This window comes from Osmia bicornis, chromosome 14 (genome assembly GCF_907164935.1).
Source record: "Osmia bicornis bicornis chromosome 14, iOsmBic2.1, whole genome shotgun sequence".
Lineage (NCBI taxonomy): Eukaryota > Metazoa > Arthropoda > Insecta > Hymenoptera > Megachilidae > Osmia > Osmia bicornis.
Window position 1 is genome coordinate 7,116,115 of NC_060229.1, and position 14,687 is coordinate 7,130,801.

The 14,687-nt window shown below is 36.8% G+C and overlaps 1 protein-coding gene across 1 annotated transcript in view; it reads left to right on the top strand.

Moving 5' to 3' along the window:
• The window catches only part of LOC114879379, a 167,770-nt gene that overhangs the window by 83,564 nt on the left and 69,519 nt on the right, over positions 1-14,687 (top strand). The gene's annotated exons all lie outside the window — the stretch shown is intronic.

Below are 14,687 nucleotides of genomic sequence, written 5' to 3' on the forward strand. Positions count from 1 at the left end.
ATAAATGGTACTACGGATTTTAGTTAGTGTTAGTCTGTGCACACATGCTTCACAGTACGAAAGTATGTGCTTACAATCTACACCAACGAAACTAATATGTGGCGTCGTATGCGTTCCTACGCTATTCCTGAGTAAGGAGACTAGTGGTGAAGCCTTTTTCCCATACTTCAGACATGGTTAAACCGTGGCTCGCGGGAAACGTTATCGGATCGAGGGATAAAAGCGATTTCGGGAGAAGGTTGGGGGAGGAAGAAATCACCAGTGATGTCGTATAGAGTTATACAGGGTGTTCGACAACAGGTGGGCAAAATTTTAAGGGGTGATTCTAGGGATCAAAATAAGACGAAAATCAAGAATAACGAAATAGCGTTTGCGGCTTTGTTTTTTAGTAATTAACGTTTAACAATTCGAGTAAAAACCGCTTGAAACCTGCAAATCCGCCCAGTACCGACGACTGAACGTCAGGTCAGCAGGGGAAGGTACAGTCATTACCAAGAATCGTTGAATAATAGAAACTTACCTCGTGCTATTCTGTTTCTCGGTACTACAGCATTCGGCTCCGATTCTTGGTTATGACTGTACCGACCCCTGCTGACCTGACGTTCAGTCATCGGTGCTGGATGGATTGCAGGCTTCAGGCGCATTTTACTCGAATTTTTAAACGTTAATTACTGGAAAACAAAGCCGCAAACGCTATTTCGTCATTCTTGATTTTCGTCTTATTTTGATATTTAGAATCACCCCTTAAAAAATCTCCCACCTGTTGTCGAACAGCCTGTACATACCATATTTTAATTAATTAAAAGTATAATAAATTTTCTACACTTGCACTATCAACCAAACTGCGTTTAAATTTTGTCAAGTACAGTGCAACAGCTGATTATTTCATTTACATTCAGAATAGAATATAGAATTAGCCAAAAGCGCCCTCTCGTTTTCATCGGCCTGCCCTATATCTATGGGTATTACCATTTCGGTGCAGAAAAATCTGCTGTAATACCGACGTCCCGAATCGGTAACGTCACGTACTGTGACTACCCCCTTAAGGATTTTACGTTACCTCACAGTCGATTTTCATGAAAATTAAGCCTTGAAGGAAAAAATATCATTGTATGTTTATAAGTTATTTTTGTACAAAAGATCACCCATTTTTAGTTAATAACACGATTGTCATATATTCTGTATATTCATATATCTACATACATTACCAGCCAAAAGTATGGGACTACCTTTTCATAAAGATGTGAAGTAAAATTTTTTAATACCTTACAAAAATAACCTTTTCCTACGTACAATTTGTTATAAATAAAAATAGCAATTTATAGTATCTTCACACCTGAACCGCAAAACTTTGAATTCCAATCAAGATATAAGTGAATAGTTCATTACAAATGGACCATTTCTTAAACTGTCCAAGAGAAAGAAAACACTGGTTTAATTTTATTATGGTATTGAAATAATTTTGTAGATATCAGAAATAGTAAAATCACAATTAGAATTGTAGGAATACATGATCTTGATGGATATAAAATTAATAAAAGATTTTAAACTCCTTTTCAAATTATAGCTATGATTTTTTAATACTTTAATGTATGTATATTTTATAGAATCTACCATTTTTGTAATTTTACATTCTTTTTTCTATCTAAAATGAGATCATTGATAGTTTTATATCTGACGGCTTCTGTACTGTACGCTGCAAAATTATTATTTTTTACCGCATAATTTGTACATGATACTGTAAATATAAACAGAATAAAAAATAATAGTATATAAAACCACGTATTGAAATTACGAATACGTGACCAGCCATTAAAATTTTAAGGCGGTCAATTAGAAGAATTAATTTTTAATCAGAGATTAACTTCTGATGGTCAGGAAAATATACCGCAGCATGGTATCGTTACAAAATAATTTATTATACATCTTTCCAACTGGAAGTAAAAGATTAAGTCCATTCTAGTTAATTTTGACTGGATCCTATAATTTTGACTGGAAGTGTATATTCAAACCTATATACTTGAAAACAAAGCTGTGTAACGTGAAAATCATAAACAACAAATATATTAATGAAATATATCTTAAATTTTGTCTGTATCACATTTTTCGCATATTGAAAACAAATTACAAGGCATACCAAGTGGCACATCTGCACACGATGTAATTTGGAAACCGCGGTTCATATTTCTGAAAATATGTTTGCAAGACTATATGAAATTAAATTTCAGTTTAAAATAGATAACTGTTGCATAAAAGCAAGAACTCCATATGTATAAAATACAGGACTTTCAGAATAAATAATTGTTGGTTATGGTGATTTTTATATTCTTATCTTTTCATAAACGTAGACAAACTTTAAGCAAATGTGATGCTTTATTTTTACTAGTGTTTTATTGACTTTATATCATCAAGAATATTGTAGCAAGCAGAGAAAATAAATTTCCAGGTACGTTAGCATTAATTTGTAAACAAAATTATTATTTCGTTCTGTTACGCTATCTTAATCTCATTAAGGGCACAGACTCCTTCGAGACCTCCTCCGAATCGATTTCTCTATTAAAACTAAATATAAACAGAAAACTAGTTTCAATGCTAAAAAAGTTTTTTTTCCACCAGGACTAATCTTATTTCCTTTGAGAAAGTACTTCTTGCTAGCAGTATTCTTGACGATTTAGGAAACATAACCTAGTAAATTTGTGAATTTAATGTGTCTAGTTTAAAATTTGTAAATCAGAAAATCCATTTATTTTATACCTTGATCGTGAGAAGCATCATAATTCCTCAAAGTAAAGGATGTTGCGCTTATTCATCGATTGTAGTGTTAAATATATGTATATTAAATATATGTATAGTGTCTGCGAAGATATAGTAAGGTCATAAAATTCTTCAAAAGTCAAAATATATAAAATCTGTTTGCTGAAATATTTATTTAGAGAGGATAAAGGTCTGAAACTTTGTTGAAAGAAATATCAAAAGATAATTTATGAAGTATCTAGGTGGTCCATGCAATGTATTGAAACTTAACCTTAAAACACAATGCATTATGTGATCCTGCGATCTGTGGCATCTTTCGGCACTGCTTTTTGAGGATTTAAGTTACGATCTTACTATATCATAGCAGAGACTATACAATAGCATCTCTCGTATAGTAAACTCTCGTTATATTGTCAAGATCGAGACTTGGAACGAAAAGTTTTTAGAAATGGCAATATAGCAAGCACTTAATTGATCCTATTTTTGTTTGAGAAAAAGAATAGATAGGGTCAAGTATCTATGCTTCATCTTTATGTGCTACTACAGTACTACTACAATGGTGGCACTGTATAGTAGGGAGGGTTAGAATTGATATGCAAATGATAAAGAGCTAATAATCTTCAACACAATGTAAATTCTTTGTTTCTTGTTTACTGATCAAACATTATTTCTGCTATTGGGCAAAGTTTACATTGTGCAAATAGCCGGGCCAGTAGTCCATACTCATACTCAAAGACAAAAAGCGGAAGAATCTGTCAGACAGTGATGGGTAAAATAATATTTAAAATAATAAATGGTAAATAATATATTCTATACTTCAGAGAAGTGAAATAAAATTGCTTTACTTGCTGAAATTTCGCTTCGTAGTTAAAATATTATAACATCTATTTTAAATAATTTTTTTTTCTAAATTTTACCCACCTCTGTAAACAGGTTATCTTCTTTATTCCATCCAATATGAACTTGTTCTTGAGTTACACAAACTTCAACGTGAAAAATTATCTCGAAGCTTAACTATTGGAAGCAGGGCCGGTTTTAGCAATATTCAGGGGTTTAAAATTTTTAAGAAAAAAAGACAAGGAAATAATATGAAACGATGAATCTAGATTGTAAAAATTTGCAGCTTTACTAATCTAAACGGATATAGATGAATACATAAACTAGGGGAACCGGGCTGCGGCTCGCCGCGGCGCCCCCTACGAATCTAGCGCCCTGGACGATTGCCCGACCGCGCCAGCCCCTAACGCCGGCCCTGATTGGAAGTTAGAATGTGTTCTCGTTTCACTATATTAACACATTAAGCTTTGGACGATTTTTCGAAGTCCACCATGGGTTCTTGAAACTAAGAGAGTATCATCAGAACCTATGGTTCGTTTCACAAAACGTAGATCAGAGCTGTTCAACTGCTTACGAGCAGATATTCTCCTCCGAAAGGGGAATATTCGCCACCCCCACAGATCATGCAAAAGAAATAAAAGATATCGCTGGAGCCGTGGTGGGAAGATGTCGCTCCACGTCCTCCTGCACCTTTGCGTCTTCACGCAGGAGGATATTTGCTCGTGAGCAGCAGTGGACATATCAGTCGCAGTGTGTAACGAATTTAACTCCTACCACTCCTATGTCGAGTGTGGCTCGACATCACATTTCTTACACCATCTCCAATGTCGAGCTAGACTCGACATTTTTAAAGCAATTAAAAATGTTTTAATCTGAATGTTTTAATATTGTAATACAACATTTTATTGCACCCCCTTTTTTGATCTATTTTGTAAATGAATGAAGGAGTTGTTGGTAGGTAAAAAAAATTAAAGAGTGCTAAGGGTTAAACCTTTGACTGCTATGGACGCATATATGCGTCAGGCGCTAGCTATTGGTTTGTTTCTTGTACATTCTAATCATAATCAAATAAAAGTTTTCAACGTATATTGCTAATTACACACTATACATATATTATTGAATTATAATGATGTGATAAAACATTGAAAAAAAAAAAAATGAAAAAATAAACTAAGAAATGAAATGAAATAAAAAGAAAAGTGATAAGTGTTATTGACTTGATTCTTATTTCGTACACACAGATCATTCAACCCTAGAGAACTCAGCAGTCAAAGAGTTAAAGACTCACATATGCGTCATCCGGATGGTGCTAAGGAATCCTAAAGATTCTAATATGACTCGTCCGGTGCAAATGTGTTAATGTACAAGAAAAAGAATGCGTATAACAATTACCACCGTTAAATATCAGTGGAATAATGACTTTGTATATTCTCTGACCGTCCCAACTATAATATGCATAAAAGTCCGTGTGAAAAACCCGTTTACGCTGCAATATAACAAGAGTCTGCTGTATGTCTAGTTCGTACAGAAATATAGCGTGGTAGTTAAAAAGGTCGGTGATTAAAAAACATGTGTGAAAGGTTGATGATGAACAAAAGTCATTTAATAAAAACTTACAAACCCCAGAGGTTAAGTATTATGCTATATTTCAGTGCCAGTTATCCTTATAAGAGCATGGCTGAAAAATCAGGTGATTTATCATGGAAGCAAATATGCATTTGTTTATTGGATTAATTAGATTACTGAATGCCGTATGACGCATGCATATGGAATAATGTTTTTTTATTTAACTTGGGTGACTTGCAAATTTCTCATTTGATATAATGAAGAGTGAAGCTGCTATGCGATTGATTAATTCGATGAACAGATTAAGATATATTTAATTATGTAACTGCGTAAAAAATTTGATTTAAATTAATGATGAACCTGGTATACCTTGTTTGAAAACATGATAAGCGATCGAATTCCGTTACACGGCTCCATCGCATTAAATACATAGCTTAGGTAGGCAAAATAATTCTGTGTACATATATTATTAACTCTGTAATGTTTATCTGGAGAATCACAATATGGATTCTATCGATTGTGGTATGTTCACATTCAACAATTGACTTGTTAATTCGAGTTGAAACTGAAATAGCTCACGCCTAATTAGGGCCTATGATAAGTGTACACAAATAAATAAAACGTTGGGAATAAATATTAGGATTATTCTTTACCATTACTCAGCGGCGACTCATCCATGAAGGCTGTACGGTTGTAGCTCCTACAGCAGGGACGTTCAAACAAATTGCATCCACAGGCGTCTCAGTATTCTCGGACTTGTGGCAGGCATCGTTATCTCTACTATGGCCATTTATCGAGCAGCGATCGTTACTGAGGTGGTATGTAACGCTAAAGAAATTTCCCCCCTTCCAAACGATACTCGCCCGAGACTAACATAAGAGGTAAATACTGTGCGCCCTCGAAAAAAAAGGCGAGCGACTTTTTATATCCCCACTCCAGCCATAGTTTATTACAGGAGCGTTCAGTAAGTACAGTAAGAACTCACGACGGCGTAGTTCAACGAGCCTACTACTTTACCCGTTTCCCTAACACAGCTATGGATAACCGTTTTACCAATTTAATATTTAAGGATATCAGAGAATTAAAATATTAAATATCTCTTTAAATATTGAGTATTAACGAAAACGGCCAAACACGGGTCAACTTATTTTTCATCAAGATTCACCAGAAAAAGTTATATCAAAATCGATGACCCAACTGCTGTGAGATCTCCTTGTCAGACAGTATCAAATTTACGATTTGACTACACCCGCTAAAGTGGTCGGCACCTGCTGCCTGCAGCTAGCGGCACCGTTCATTGGACAAGAAGCCAATATGGCGTCACAGTAACGTAGCAAATGCGCTAAAAATATCAAACTTTACACGCTTATACTACTTTCGGTTTATTACAATTAATTGTAGACTACTATACTCGTATTTAATATTCTGTTTTTTTATAGATATGACATGTAACATTTAAAGAAGTCTACAAAAAAAAAATCATTGCAGAGTACCAGTATGACTTCGTGGATTGCCTCTTTTTCTTATATTACATTTATTTCCAATTTAAATAACAATGTATTAATGAAATAAACTTCATTATTTTCTTAAGTATAAACTTTATTTGTTTCCTTTAACTATTTTTATTATTCATATAAACTCTAAAGTAAGTAAATACCACATAACACATACAGGGTATCACAGCTGAAGTGTGACAGACTCGTTATTTCGTAACTATTAATGATAAAAAAAATGATTGATATGGAAATTGCACGGTAAAATGGGAACTATGTTTTGCTTGAAATAAAAAATTTTTGCATTATTAATTTAAGAGATACGATCGTCAAGTTTTGTTTCTTAAATGGACCATATATTTTTTTTTCAGATCATGTGATAGTGCTTTTCGAGACGAATTCATTAAGTTTCAATGTATACACCCGATTTTAATTAGTTTTTACGATATAACGTTTGCTTTACGGATTTTGAGGGGAGACGTCTCAATTCGAGTAACAAGTCGTAAAAGTGGCCCTATTGTTATGGTAAGTGCACCATGGTGTAGAGGATGATGTCTTACTGCAACAATAGGGCCGCTTTTACGACTTGCTACTTGAACTAAAGGCAGGTTCAGACACGGCTAGTAATTTAGTCGAGAGGCGAGTAGTTCAGTGAATGAACACTACAGTTTAGTCGAGTAGTTTAGTAAAACGATTTAGTCGAGTAGATCCGTTTCATTGGATTTTTCTGGTCGAGTAGGCTTCCCCCACCACTAACTAGGCTTGCCCCATCAGTAACTAGGCTTCCGAACAGACCTGTTCGGACACATTTCGTTAGTCAAGCGATATATCTTGTACTCTCGATTTCCAAAGTTTAACTGTACTAATCCAGACACTTTTCTATGCGCTAAACGGTTTAGTAGTAAGTAAGTAGCTACTCCCCACTCGACTAAATTACCAGCCGTGTCTGAACCAGCCTTAACAGGTTTCCCCTGAAAATCCGTACATTAGTAAACTTAAAAACTAATTAAAATCGGGTGTACACATTGAAACTTAATGAAGTCGTCTTGAGAAGCACTATCACATGATCTAAAAAAGAAAAAATATATATAGTTCCATTTGAAAAACAAAATTTGACCATAATATCTCTGAAACTAATAATGTAACAAATGTTAGGCCAAAACATAGTCCCATTTTACCGTGCAATTTCCATATCAATAATTAATACATAGTTACGGAATAACGAGTATGTCACACTTCAGCCGGGACATCCTGTATACATATAGAAACCATGTTCTTGTGTGCATATCTCACTGGTACAATGCACTTATACATATATGTTCGAAGCGACGGACGCCAGCGCTCTAAGTATTCATGTGTGCAAATTAATTAGCATTAAGCCTCGTACAGGGTTGAGCATTTTTGCCCGAACGAACGCTTTCGGCGCACGAATGCTCTAGTGAGTATGGCCCGTTAATGTTGTCGCGATAGGGATGTGCGAGAAACCGATATTACGGGCTCGGGCGGGCTCGGGCGGGCGTCCGATACATCCGTGCAATCGGGTAGCCCGACTTTTTCGGGTTCTGTCGGGTACAGTCGGGCTGATTCGGACGAGCTCCGGCGGGCCGCGGCCCGCGACCCAACTCTCGTGTACTTGTTAATACTTGCAATAAGCATGTGCAAAATCTGTTTTATATGGAATTTTGGAATAAGATAATTTTTATGTGGAAAAATAATACTTGTAACGAATTTATTTGAAATGAATTTCATTCTATGCCACCTGTATGTTCATTTTATACACAATAGATTTTGAACATGCTTATTGCAAACATTAACAGGTACACGAGAGTTGGGTCGCGGGCCACGGGAGCTCGTCCGAATCTACCCGACTGTACCCGACCGAACCCGAAAAAGTCGGGCTACCCGACTGCACGAATGTATCGGACGCCCGCCCGAGCCCGCCCGATGTTTTCCGAACCGACCAGACTAGTCGGGAACCCGATACATTAGTCGGGCTGCACATCACTAGTTCGCGAAGGTCCCGAGCGACTATCGGTCCATCAAAAGATGTTTGTGCGAACAAGCGCTCAGTGTGGACGGGTTTCTGGTAGTACGTTTGTTCCTGACGATATTCTGACTTCGATTGGTTTACGATGCCCGAATGTGATGCTCGAGAGAACGAAGGAACACCCGAACGAACGTTCGTGTGCCGAAAACATTCGTTCTGGCGAAAATGCTCAAGTCTGTACGAAATGCATGACGATTTCTTAAGTCTCGTTCAGTGTATTAGAACATCCCATAATCTGGCATCCCGTAATCACGTACCTGATTTCATGGTAACGTACAATGTAACTGCTATATTCCTTTGCTTTACAATTGTACTTTATATGTATATAAGCGAAGGAAAAAGTGGCCAAGAAGTGTTACAGGTGTTTGTGCATGGCCTCATCAGACGGTGCTCTTTGCAAGACTGCCGAAAGAATCGATAAGAAATACATGCGCCAGCAGAATCACGTAATTTTGTAAATATTTCTTCGTTCACTCTTGCATGGCCTCGCATGCTATCGAGTTCAATAAGAATTGGAGGAGTATCAAAAGGCACACAGTGATGCCTCCCACGACCTGCAAAAAAGTTTTATTCTAATTTAATTGAACTGGGAGGAATTTAAACTAAAGCTTTAGCTCTCAGCATTGCCTCTTTCAGTACATACTGTACAGGGCAAATTTAGGGCAATCTTACCTCTGCAAGAAGCGACGGATTCATATCGATCATTTTTGCAGAAAACGTAGTGTCACAGTGTAGTAATTGCAGCGAGAAAAGCTCCAGCTGCAATTTAATAGTATTTATAAGCATCTTCAGAAAATTCGATGAATTTGTAGCTTACCTCGCGTTTCACCGACAAATCAGTCGCCTCGCTAAGGGCATCGTGAAGAGTTGTGCGGATTCGTTTAGCTTTATTAGTCGCCGTTTGACTCACCCAAATCATCGTAACAAATTTAAGAAAATGATATACGGCAGAAGGAATATAGGGCCAGTACCAAAATTGTACAAATTTCCGAGCGTTTTCCCCACCATTGAACCGTACTATACAAAAGTACAAATCAAAAGTAACAACACCAAAAGTCGTGACGGCTGTTACTACGAGTTGTGTGATAAATATTTTGTTCAGTAATTGTAAAATATCGGTGACCTGCAGGTGTTTCCCCTCTAAATACTTCAATTCCATTAGCAACGAGGCAGTTCTCTGTTTGTGGCGCAGAAATGTCTTGGTGACAGGTTTTCGAAATTTATCAAGATCTTCGTTGATTTTCATGAAGCATGCTTTTAAAACGCACGCCGAGTTAATGTAGAACATGTCCATAATAAAGTTCACCATAACTATGAATAGAGCGGTAAAATTTTTCACTGTCAGAAACGTGAATCCACCTTTAACGCAATTGAAGAAGTGACTTGAGAGAAATAAAAATACAAAAATATCCTTTGAATGAACAAATATCGCCATGTCGCTGAACTCCTTTGATGCCACCATGGAGGACGCCTCCGTGAGCTCCTGAAGAAAGCGCAGTATTGCTTTATATTGAGCGTACGTTAACACGACTGTGCTTCCAGCCATCATGAGATAAAAATTGTGTTGAATTTTTTTTGGTAGAGTCTTCAATCCCGATGAGATGAAACTAATTTGATATCCCATATACAATTCCAGGATCACGAACGTGGCCAAAGTGATCATTGAATAAATGACACGAATTCTTGAAAAGGTATATCCTGAAGAGGCACATTTGAAAGGAAAAATTCCGAATATATTTGCGATGAAATGGCAGGGGTACATCAGCGAAACGAAATCCGTGGCGTGAAACAGTTTCCATTTCTTGTTCTCCTTTAATTCTGTTATCTTCCAAGCTTCAGACATCGTTCTTCCGCAACTTGGAATGTTACAGCGGAAAAAATTCGATGTTACTCACGAAAATTGTCTGTCTGACAGACTAACAGAAAAAAACTTCGTTATAAAAGTGGGCAGACTGTTTACGTTTTCAATAAACTCGAGATACTGATGTAATCATGGATGTAGGACGTTTGAACGATTCTCTTGGTATTAGAAAATTGCATGATATTAAAAAATTAATTGCAATACGATAATACATAACGTGAATAAATAATTTGTTGCATAGTTTGCTTTTAGCATGATTAAGAGTGGTGCTGTAAGTTTATAATTTATTCCAGGCTCTTCGTCAATCGACCATAATTGTTTCTTCACTATTCGATTAAAAATCATTACATTAGAGCTTCTTCTCAACAGGGCGTTACAAGCAGAGATTGTACCAATAGTACTACATAAGTGGAAATAGAGCACACTATCTGCAAAAAAAAAAACAAATGAAAGAATTAAATATTAAATTCGAATTGTAAATTAAATGAATTTACCTTTGTCAAAATTGTTGCGTCCATCGGGAGACCCATCGCCGAGAAGGTGCTGTCACACTGCAGTACTTGCAACGAGAATAATTCCAACTACGGAGGTGCAAACTAATAAATTCATTCATTAAAATTAATGAGATTTTATTTATAATTTTTCCATCATTTCACCTTACCTCGATCGTCATCTGTTTGTCAAAAGTATTCACGACGATTCGGTGAACATTAGAACCAACCTGCTGGGCTTGGCTCTTAGTCGTCTCGGTGGTCCAAACAATCAAAATCAAATTGAAAGTACTATATATAATATACATATTAATATCGGAAAACCATATGGCAACGATATCTTCTTGAGTAAAAAGTACCACATAATGATACACATTAAACGTGAGGTCAATGAAGATCATTATAAGCGATCCGATATTTTGAATATTATACGTCTCGTTAATCAACCGGACAGCAATAGTGATTTTTAAATGTTGTTTTCTAAGATTTCTCAGTTGTTTGAGCAACTCAGGATTTTCCTGCGATTGATATACTCTGCTGAAAAGATGCGGCTCTTCGTTGATCACCGTTTCGTTCAGTTTCACCAAGGAATCATTTATTTTTTCAAAACAAGCTTTCAACACGTACACATTGTTCACGTACAGAGCGTTTGCTGCTACCATCGACAAAAACACGAACCAACAGGTGCAACCAACTATGTATCCAAATCCCTTCACAGCAAGTAGAAAAAACAGAATAAATGGGATGAAAAGCAACACGTCCTTCGCGTATACTAGTTTGGCTAATTTGCGAATGGTTTTCGGTGGCAGCAGAGTAGCAACATTTTCCACTTTCTCGATCATTCGTACGGTAGAATGATTTGAAATGTAGCCACATATAACGATCATGGGACTCAAGAACAAAATGAAATTGCTGTGTAAAATCATGGACTCGTCGATTTCAATAACGTAATTAACATTGTATATGGCTAATACCATACAAATGCTGAAAATGATCACCAAGATCGCGGAAAATGAGAAACGGAATTTTGATATGTATCTCGATGAGATAATTTTAAAACGCAAAAATCCAATGCACATATTTACGAAAATACAATAACGCATTAACGTTTTGTAGTTTGTTACGTTGAAAAATGTCCATGTTTCGTTTTTATCTTTGATTTTCTTTTCACCGAGGTCTGGTACTTGGTTGAACATTTGGAGAACGTTTGTTGAAGTAGTATATAAAGTACCTTCTTCTTGGAGGTTGTATCATGTACTGGTGAAGAAAGATTAATAAAGTTAGAATAGTGACATTTAATCATTATTATGCAAATCTAGTTGAAGCATCAAAAAACAGAAGGAATATATAATCCACTAATGGAAGAGGGCTTCAGTACTTCCGTTAACTCTTTAAAGTGATAGTGCATGCAATACATTGCATCATGAAATTGTTGGGAATAACAGCTGCATTATCTTGATTAAAATTAATCGATAAAGTTAATACGATGTAAACTATTTTTTTATCGATTCTATCTACCCTTGTCTGGTGTTTATATCAACATTTACCGGGAAATATTATTAGAAATACTTGAAGAAATATTTTTTGAAATACATATCCATAATTTGAAATATTACTAGAAGATTTGCAAGTTTTATTTTCATTATTATTCATTATTATTATCCATTAGGTAATGTTGGATTGTTACTAATAATATTTCGTCAGGTAGTGAGCAAAAATGAATTGCATTATGTATAAGAAATACTGCTTTTAGTCAAAATCATATAATAGACCGGGTGTTATTGGACTCGTAGACCTGTAACTGTTTGTACCTAAAGGCTGGTACAGATACGGCTAGTAATTTAGTCGAGTGGGGAGCAGCTACTTACTATTAAACCGTTTAGTGCATAGAAAAGTGTCCGGACTAGTACAGTTGAGCTTTGAAAGTCAAGAGTTCAAGATATATCCCTTGACTAAAGAAATGCGTCCGGACAGGTCTGTCCGGAAGCCTAGTTAGTGGTGGGGCATGCCTAGTTAGTAGTGGGGGAAGCCTACTCGACCAGAAAAATCCAATGAAACGGATCGACTTGACTATGTATGTGTATAAGGCAGGCCGTACACCAAAGATACATCAAACACGCAACATGCAACATGCAACACGTCGCATGTTGTGTACGAACGTAGAATAGGTATCACGGCACGGTACAAACGATTTGTACGAACGTAGAATAGGTATAGCGGCACGGTACAAACGATTTGTACGGACGCAGAATCGACACCAAGACTGGATATATGCAACATTAAATGCCCAGAATCGACACCAAGACTGGATATATGCAACGTTTAAATGCCCAGAATTGACACCTCGCCTGGATATATGTGAAGTGGATTTTAGTTAAAAGGGGTAAGGAGAATGAATGTCACTGATTCCCTTTTCTCACTCAATTTTTATTGTTTCTAACGGAGCGAACAGCACACGGTACGTGCAAGTCAAAATCCTTACTTTAAGTCACCACTCACCGCCGCTTGCCCAGGGTTAAATACTGCACCCCTAGACAAGGACAGCGAGCACGCCGCGCCTACGAAAAAGGCGGCAAAATCGCCACGATTTGGGAAAAACCCCAAATGGACTCATCATGTCCTTGGAAAACATGCTGGACTTGACGAGTGGTCACCAGATGCTAAAACTAACGGTAACCACGCTCGCCAAGTCCCTTGTTACAAAGCTTTCCCTCGTCTAAGGTCGAGGGCATGGTAATAGCGTTGCCGCTACATATGCAACGTTTGAAACCCGAGCCGACACCGCAACCGGTTTTCATTTCCAATCCTCCTTTGCTTTTCGCCAACTTTTAACATCAATTTTAGCAAGTACAGTAAAACCTGGATAAATGCAACCAACATTGGGACCCAGTGGTTGCATTTATCCAAGCGAGGTGTCGAATCTCGGATTACACGCGACGACCAGCCAAGCGTGAACGTAGAAAGAGACAGACAGTGGTGGAACGAGAGAGGTCCGATGATCAAAGGAAAGAGCCGAAACGTATCGGTGTGACTAATACTAATTGAAGTATAAAACTTTTTTATTTTTGACTTTTTTTTATTGAAACTTTTACTAACGCATCGGTGAAATTTTTCTGATTACAATGGTACCAAACACGATATAGTTTCAATTATAATTACTTGCTAAAATTGATGTTAAAAGTTGGCAAAAAGCAACAGAGATCGACATCAAAACCAGTCGCGGTGTTGGCTCTGGTTTCAAAGGTTTCATTTATCCAAGCACGGTGGCGATTCTGGGCATTTAATGTTGCATTTATCCAAGCAAGGTGTCGATTCTGGGCATTTAATGTTGCATTTATCCAAGCGAGGTGTCGATTCTGGGTATTTAATGTTGCATTTATCCAAGCGAGGTGTCGATTCTGCGTCTGTACACATGTTTTCTATTCAGCCGACATGCCGACTCTGTGTCCGTACACATGTTTTGTATTCAGCCGACATGCCGATTCTGTGTCCGTACACATCTTTTGTATTCAGCCAACATCATTTATATTCAGTCGTGGTGTCAATTCTATGTTGTTTATTCGATTACTATTGTTTATAAATATAATTCAAACTATATCGTGTTTGGTGTCATTTTAATCAGAAAAATCTCACAAATG